The following is an 8545-nucleotide window of genomic DNA, read 5'->3' on the forward strand; positions in this document are numbered from 1 at the left end:
TTGTAAACTAAATGAGTAGTTGTGCCAAATAGAAAATGCGTTGAACACATGGTATGTTGCTAAAGTTGCTATATTTATGTGTAGACGTGTTGAGATTTATACAAAATTTATTAGTAAACCATGTTGTTAAGTTGTTAGAGAAGAGTTGTATGTTGCTATAAAGTTGTATGTTGTGCCATGTGTTGAAAAGATATTGTTTTATGATGATTGAGTTGTAAATTATGAGTTGAGCTAATAAGCTGTTGAGTTGATTGTGTTGTTTAAAGTTGAAATGAGATGTTGTGTTGTTAAAATGTGTTGTTAAACAACGTTGATGAGTTGTTGTGCTGATATACCATGTTGTTTAAGTTGAAAGTTGATTGAGATGATGAGTTGAAAGTTGTGTGTTGTTTAAGTTGTTAAGCTGAGCTGCGCTGTTGAGTTGTAAGCTGATTCAGTTGTGATGATAAGTTGTTGATCACTAGGACTAGAAGAGATGTTTTTGAAGTTGTTTATCCCATTGTGCGGATTAAGATAGTTGTGGTGCTCTAAGAGCCCAATTTGTTGAAAACCCTCCTTGGGAAGTTGTCCCTTGGAATGGACGTTGTGTTGTTCTCCTCTAGGACTTAGTTGGTCTCGTGTGTGGGCAAGGTCGAGGCACACGTGTACAAAGTGATCACGGTATAGGGGCAAGGTCGAGCTATACCGATTACAAAGCGACCACGGTATAGGGGCAAGGTCGAGCTATACTGTTAAGTCTCAATTTTACCTCTTTTTGATGAGACTTATTGAACAAATTCCACTCATCCTTTGAACTATTGCAATATAATTGTTCTCTTTTTGGTTCATTTTGTATGCAGATATAACTAACCCAAATTCATCTAACAATACCTTAATCCACCTCATTTTTTGTACAGGTATTGAGCTAGAGATTTGAGGATTGAAGATCTTTTGGATTGGAAACATAAGGAGCCAAGGAGCAGAGCAGAGTGTCTGCGCCGGGCGTAAGATGACGCTGCGCCGGGCTTGAGAAGAACAGAGCAGTGGACTTTTGGAAGTTGTACATGCGCCGGGCGCGAGACTCCACCACGCCGGGCGTGATCGAGGCAGAGAGTACCTCAATACTCTCTGGAACGAATTGCGCCGGGCTTAATAGAGAATTGCGCCGGGCTCGCTCTAAGGCAGAGAATGCTTGAAAGTCTCTGGAAGACACTGCGCCGGGCGTAAAAAGTAATTGCGCCGGGCTTATAACGAGGCAGAAAGTGCTCAGAAGACTATGCGCCGGGCGCGACAACTTATGCGCCAGGCGCAGAACCCTAATCTGACCTCCCAGGCTCGTACTTGAAGCCATTTTCGAGGGTTTCTCCCTCATTCACACATTGGGCGCGTTTTGGGAGTTGTGGAAGGGATTCCCGGAGCTTGGAGCCGTTCGTGTGTGGGTCTTTCCTTCGGTTCTTCATTTCTCCCTTCATCTCTATTTTGTATTTACCCTCTTTGTTGAGTGGTTTCACCCATTTTTGTGGGGTTAGATGTAACCAACGAATTCTATTGTAATCCTTACGGTTTTTATGATATATATACATGTTGTTTCATTCATTGTTGTTTATGTTTCTATTCTTAATGCTTGCTTTGGATTTAATCTCATTGCATGATATAGGTTCCATTGGGTATTGGAAAATAACCCTTGAAACTAGCTCTGAAACAAATGCCTAGTGGGAAATGTATCTAGGAATGGAGCTTAGCCCATTAGTAGTCTTAAACCCTAGCCCGTAATGCGGATGTAGATATTGGGTACTCAAGGGATTGATATTCAATATCCACATCTAGGCTCTTGCTCTAAGGGATTAGGTTTGAGTAAACTATTGGGTTGACTAAGCAATGAATTTAACAAGAGATTAAGGATTCATTAGTTTGACGTTTGGTGAAATCTGACCCCACAATCTCACAAAACCATAAAATCATTTCTACCCTTTCCACTCACAAACCAATATTTATTTACAGCTTTCATTCCAATAGTCTTAACTTTGAATTCACATGACAAATTATGAAATTGGAATTATTTTTTAGTCACGAATAGTCAATAAATGCTTATTTTACCTTCTAATCCCTGTGGATACGATATTTTTACTACTTGAACGGCCGGTATACTTGCCGTGTTTGAGACCGTTGATAGAATTAAACTAAATTTCAATTATAACAAAAGTACTTCAACGGAAATCTCAACAAGTTTTTGGCGCCGTTGCCGGGGATTAGAATGGCGATTTAGTATTTATAGCTATTTGTGACTTGTTCCTTTACTTTTATTGCTAATTTCTATTTCAGCAACTAATTCTTTGGGCTGACTTGTGCACTCTAGTCTTTGGTTTTCTCTTGTATGCAAGGTACCATCCGAACTAGAGGTACTGTTTCTTCTGAGCCATTGTTGAACGATCCTGAGATTGAACGCACGGCAAGGAGGAATAATAGCAACAGGAGGAGAAGGAGGACTAGAGCAAATCCAGTTAGCCAACCAACCATTCAGTTTCCTGAAGCTTTTGTTTCTGACATTCCTGAGTTCACTATGGAAGGTGGAGATGGTACTCACAATAACAATCACAACCGGAGGCGCACTATAGGTGATACTTTCACCTACACTAGCCCGAGGGAGTTCTCAAGCATTGTGAGGCCTACAATGAACGACAAACTAGCAGAAATGAAGCCTGCACTGCTACAGCTTATCAGTTCTCATCAATTTTCTGGCCTGGATCATGAAGACCCACACACTCATCTCTACACTTTCTATGAGTTGTGTGGTTCAGTTGGAGTTTCTGGGGCTGATGAAGAGGCACTTTTCATGAGGTTGTTTCCATTTTCTCTGAATGGTAAGGCTAAGGCTTGGCTTCATTCTCAGCCAAACCAAAGCCTGACAACTTGGAGGGATGTGGAGACCAAATTCTTAGCCAGGTTCTTTCCCCCATCTAAGAACACTGAAGCCAGAACTGCTATTGCTACTTTTGCTCAAGGTGCTGATGAGCCACTATGTGAAGCATGGGAGAGGTACAAATCATTGTTGAGGAGGTGCCCGAATCATGGTTTTGAGGTGGAGCTTCAAGTTCAAACTTTCTGTAATGGGCTACAACCTCAAACCAAGATGATATTGGACGCTTCTTTTGGAGGGTCAGTCATGTTCAGAACTGCTGAAGAAGCTATCACAATCATTGAGTCCATGGCTTCCACAGACTTCAGGAGCCAGCATGGTAGAAGTTCTTCAACCAAGAGAGGAGTTTTGGAGTTGAGTACTCAAGATGCGGTGTTGGCTCAAAACAAGATACTTTCCCAACAAATTGAAGCTTTGAATCAACAGATGGCCAAGCTTCCTCAACAACTTCAAGCTATGCACTCTAATGCTCCTCCTATGCAACAAGTGATGGCATGTGATTTTTGTGGAGGTGACCACCCTAATGGTTATTGTGCCGGATCTTCTGATCCCCAAGGTGCAGAAGTGAATTACATGGGGAATCAAGGGCGGCAAAATTTCTCTCAACATCCCTATCCGCAAAATTCAAATCAGGGGTGGAGAAATAACTATGGTGGAAACAAACCAGACATGAATGCTTCATCAAGTAGCAGACCTCCACATCAACACCAACACTCACCTTTGTATGAGAGAACCACCAAGTTGGAAGACACCTTGCAACAATTCATGCAACTGTCTATGTCCAACCAAAAGAACACTGATGCCTCAATTAAAAATTTGGAGATACAGGTGGGGCAAATAGCAAAGCAGCTAGCAGAGCAGCATAAAGGTTCTTTCTCAGCCAACACTGAACAAAACCCGAAGGGGCACTTGAATGTAGTATCTACAAGGAGTGGTCGGGAGTTTGTGGTGAAGGAGAGTGAGAAGAATGATGAGAGCAAGGAGAAGAATGACACAGGCGAAGATGATGATGATAGTGTTGTGAAGAGATCATCTTAGAGGGCCCAGGAGTGTGGAGAAGGAGTGGAGGAAGTGAGTCGGTTGTAGAGAATAAAGAAAAAATTGAAAATGACAAAAAGAAGGAGAAAGAAAAAGAACTTGAAAAAGAGAAAGAAAGAATCAGTAGAGAAAAGAATAAGGCGCCCATGGAGGAGAGGAATATTGTGAAGGTGCCACCCACCAAGAGCTTACCGTATCCTCATGCACCTTCAAAAAGGGATAAGGAGAGGCAATATGCTCGGTTCTTGGAGATTTTCAAGACCCTGCAAATTAACATTCCGTTCTCCGAGGCATTAGAGCAAATGCCTACATATGCCAAGTTCATGAAAGAGCTCCTCACCAAGAAGAGAAAGTATTTTGAAGAGGAGACCATTACATTGGAGGCGGGGTGTAGTGCCATTATTCAGAAGATGTTGCCAACAAAATCCAAGGACCCTGGTAGTTTCACTCTTCCAGTCACTATTGGGAGTTTAGCTATTGGGAAGGCCTTGCTTGATTTGGGGGCTAGCATCAATCTCATGCCCTTATCTATGCTTCAGAGGATTGGCGATTTGGAGGTGAAGCCTACTCGCATGACTTTGCAGTTGGCGGATCGATCTGTGAAGTATCCTCATGGCATTGTGGAGGATGTTCTGGTGAAGGTGGACCGTTTCTTATTTCCCGCTGATTTCGTGGTGATGGATATTGAAGAGGACGTTGATGTACCTCTCATTCTTGGCCGACCATTCATGAAGACTGCAAGAGTTCTAATTGATGTGGATGATGGGAAGCTTAAGGTGAGAGTGAATGATGAAGAGGTTAACTTTGATGTGTTTGATGCCATGCACTACCCCAAGGACAAGAGCAGTTGCTTCCGGGTTGATGTCATTGATGAACTTGTTGAAGACTCCAGGAAGCATATCTCTTTCACTAACTCTTTGGAAAAAGTCTTAGTCAATATGGTTGAATACCTCCATGAAGAAGAAGATAGAGAGGTTGAGGCATGTTTGAGGAGCCTTGACTCATATAAGGAGGTGACACCGGACTCAGTGCACATGGAAGATTCGAAGGATGACGGGGAGGTGATCACCCCGAAGCTCGAGTTGAAGATACTCCCTTCTCATCTAAAGTATGTGTTTCTAGATGAAGGTGGAAGCAAGCCGGTTATCATAAGTAGCTCCTTATCCCCATTGGAGGAGGAGAAACTTGTGAGAGTTCTGAAGTTCTATCAAGGGGCAATTGGTTGGTCTATTTCTGATCTCAAGGGAATTAGCCCAGCCTATTGCATGCATAAAATATTTATGGAGGATGAGTACAAGCCGGTTGCTCAACCACAGAGGAGGCTTAATCCTGTGATGAAAGAGGTGGTGAAGAAGGAAGTGATTAAGCTGTTAGATGCCGGCATGATCTACCCTATTTCTGATAGTGCATGGGTGAGCCCTGTGCAAGTAGTTCCAAAGAAGGGTGGCATGACGGTGGTTCGGAATGAGAAGAACGAGCTGATTCCTTCTAGAACGGTCACGGGGTGGAGAATGTGTATTGATTATAGGAAGCTAAATAAGGCTACCAGGAAGGATCATTTCCCACTCCCATTCATGGATCAGATGCTTGAGAGATTAGCTGGTCAAGCTTATTATTGCTTTCTTGATGGGTATTCAGGTTACAACCAGATTGTGGTGGATCCGGAAGATCAGGAGAAGACCGCTTTCACTTGTCCTTTTGGTATCTTTGCTTATCGGAAGATGCCATTTGGATTGTGCAATGCTCCTGCAACATTTCAACGATGTATGCTAGCTATATTCTCCGACCTGGTGGAGAAGAGCATTGAGGTCTTCATGGACGATTTCTCCGTGTTCGGGTCTTCATTTGACGAATGCCTGACTAATCTTGAAGTGGTGCTTAGAAGATGCTTGGAGACCAACCTTATACTCAACTGGGAAAAATGCCATTTCATGGTGACCGAGGGGATAGTTCTGGGGCACAAGATTTCTCACAAGGGCATTGAAGTTGACCCAGCCAAAGTGGAGGTAATAGAAAAACTTCCTCCACCCATCAATGTCAAAGGTATTAGGAGTTTCTTAGGGCATGCTGGCTTTTACAGGCGCTTTATAAAAGATTTTTCAATGATAGCCAAACCCCTGAGCAATCTCCTAAACAAAGACACTCCTTTTTGTTTTAATGATTCTTGTATGAAGGCTTTTGAAGCTTTGAAGGCTAGACTCACCTCTGCACCCATAATCACTGCACCAGATTGGAAACTGGATTTTGAACTCATGTGTGATGCTAGTGATTATGCGGTTGGGGCAGTCTTAGGCCAAAGAAGGACCAAAATTTTTCATGCCATTCACTATGCTAGCAAGGTTTTAAATGAGGCACAAATCAATTATGCCACTACTGAAAAAGAGTTGCTAGCCATAGTGTTTGCATTGGAAAAGTTTCGGTCCTATTTGATTGGTTCCAAAGTGGTTGTGTTCACAGATCATGCAGCCATTAAGTACTTACTCACCAAACCGGATTCCAAGCCAAGACTCATTAGGTGGATTCTTCTGCTTCAAGAGTTTGATTTGGAGATAAGAGATAAGAGTGGCAAGGAGAATCTGGTTGCTGATCACCTCTCAAGGCTCATAAATGATGAGGTGACCCTGAAGGAGAGGGAGATCTTGGAGGAATTTCCTGATGAGAAGCTGTTCATGGTGCAAGAGCGACCCTGGTTTGCTGACCTGGCAAACTTCAAGGCAGCTGGAGTAATCCCTGAAGATTTCACATGGCACCAGAAAAAGAAGTTCCTCCGTGATGCTACCTACTACGTTTGGGATGACCCTCACTTGTTCAAGATTGGTGCAGATGGCCTATTGAGGAGGTGTGTCTCAAGAGAGGAGGCCAAGAGTATTTTGTGGCACTGTCACAACTCCCCCTATGGAGGTCATTTCAATGGAGAGAGGACAGCTGCCAAGGTGCTTCAATCTGGATTTTACTGGCCAACACTCTTTAAAGATGCCCATAGTCACGCCAAGCAGTGTGACAGTTGTCAAAGGGCCGGAGGAATCACAAGGAAGCATGAGATGCCCTTACAGAACATGCAGGAAGTTGAGGTGTTTGATTGCTGGGGCATAGATTTTGTTGGTCCACTGCCTTCGTCCTTCACAAATGAGTATATTCTCGTGGCGGTGGACTATGTCTCAAAATGGGTTGAAGCCATTGCTACCCCCAAGGCGGATGGCAAAACAGTGGTGAAGTTCCTCAAGAAGCACATATTCAGCAGATTTGGTACCCCCAGGGTACTTATCAGTGATGGAGGTTCACACTTCTGCAATACTCAATTGGAGAGGGCTCTAGAACATTATGTAGTCCATCATAAGGTTGCCACCGCCTATCACCCTCAAACCAATGGGCAAGCTGAGGTCTCTAACAGAGAGATCAAGAGGATTCTGGAAAAGACTGTTTCAGCTTCAAGGAAGGACTGGTCTACAAAGCTTGATGAGGCTCTATGGGCTTATAGAACCGCCTTCAAGTCTCCAATTGGTCTCACTCCATTTCAGTTGGTGTATGGAAAAGCTTGCCATCTTCCTGTGGAACTGGAGCACAAAGCTTATTGGGCTTTGAAGCTGTTGAATTTTGATCCTCTCAGCACCGGTGAGAAGAGGAAGCTGGAGCTGCATGCTCTTGATGAATTGAGGCTCCAAGCCTATGAATCATCTAAGCTCTACAAGGAGAAGGTCAAAAGCTATCATGACAAGAGAATTCTGAAGAGAGAGTTCAGGGCAGGCCAGTCTGTGCTTCTGTTCAATTCCAGGCTCAAACTCTTTCCTGGAAAACTGAGATCAAAGTGGTCTGGCCCTTTCAGAGTTAAGGAGGTGAAACCCTATGGTGCCATAGAAATTGAAGATCCTGAGGCACAAAGAAGTTGGGTTGTGAATGGACAGCGGTTGAAACCCTACTTGGGTGAAGAAGTCGAAAGACTTTGCTGTATCCTTTCTTTTAGAGACCCTTGAGGTCTCTTCTTGTCAGGCTCGGGACAGTAAACAAGCGCTTCCTGGGAGGCAACCCAGAGATCTGAACTTTGTTTTTATGTTTATTGTTGCGTTATAATTGTATGTTATACTGGTTCTAGGACTTGTTGTGTGGATGTTTATGTTCTATGCTATGTATGTTGTATTATGTTGTTTGTGTTTGATATTATGTGTTAAGTGTGTGAATCATGCTTGAGTGGATAGATTTAAGTTGAATTTGTGAGGAGTGTGAGGAGTGAAAAATCTAGGTGAAAGCTTCAGAGTTAATCACGCCGGGCCTGTCTTATCCACGCCCAGCGCACCTACAGTAATGTGGTCTCTGTCAAGACACACGCCGGGCTCAATTTATTTTGCGCCCGGCCTAGACTTCATTGTAACACTGGAACGACCACGCCCGGCGCATTTATTGGCGTGCCGGGCGCATTAATAGTTAGGTGCTCCAGGGGTTAGCCAAGCCCGGCACGCGTAGCGCATTAAATTCTGGCACGTTGTAACCCTAATTGCGCCGGGCGCAGAACGGCACCGCCCGGCATCATACCAGAAAGGGCAAACTTTGGGTTTTTACTGATATGGCGCCCGGCGTGGGTAATTTCACGCCCGGCGCGACCGCGCAGATGCCACC

General features: G+C 43.8%; 1 non-coding gene across 1 annotated transcript; it reads right to left on the reverse strand.

Annotated features, from left to right (window-relative positions):
- Positions 1–2948: 2948 nt before the first annotated feature.
- Positions 2949–3054, reverse strand: LOC145958491 (small nucleolar RNA R71). Its single transcript, XR_014434332.1, has one exon. It is a non-coding gene; the product is annotated as a small nucleolar RNA R71 (small nucleolar RNA).
- Positions 3055–8545: the final 5491 nt, after the last annotated feature.

The sequence above is a fragment of the Cajanus cajan genome, chromosome 5 (genome assembly GCF_000230855.2).
Source record: "Cajanus cajan strain Asha chromosome 5, NIPB_CcT2T_4, whole genome shotgun sequence".
Taxonomy (NCBI): domain Eukaryota; kingdom Viridiplantae; phylum Streptophyta; class Magnoliopsida; order Fabales; family Fabaceae; genus Cajanus; species Cajanus cajan.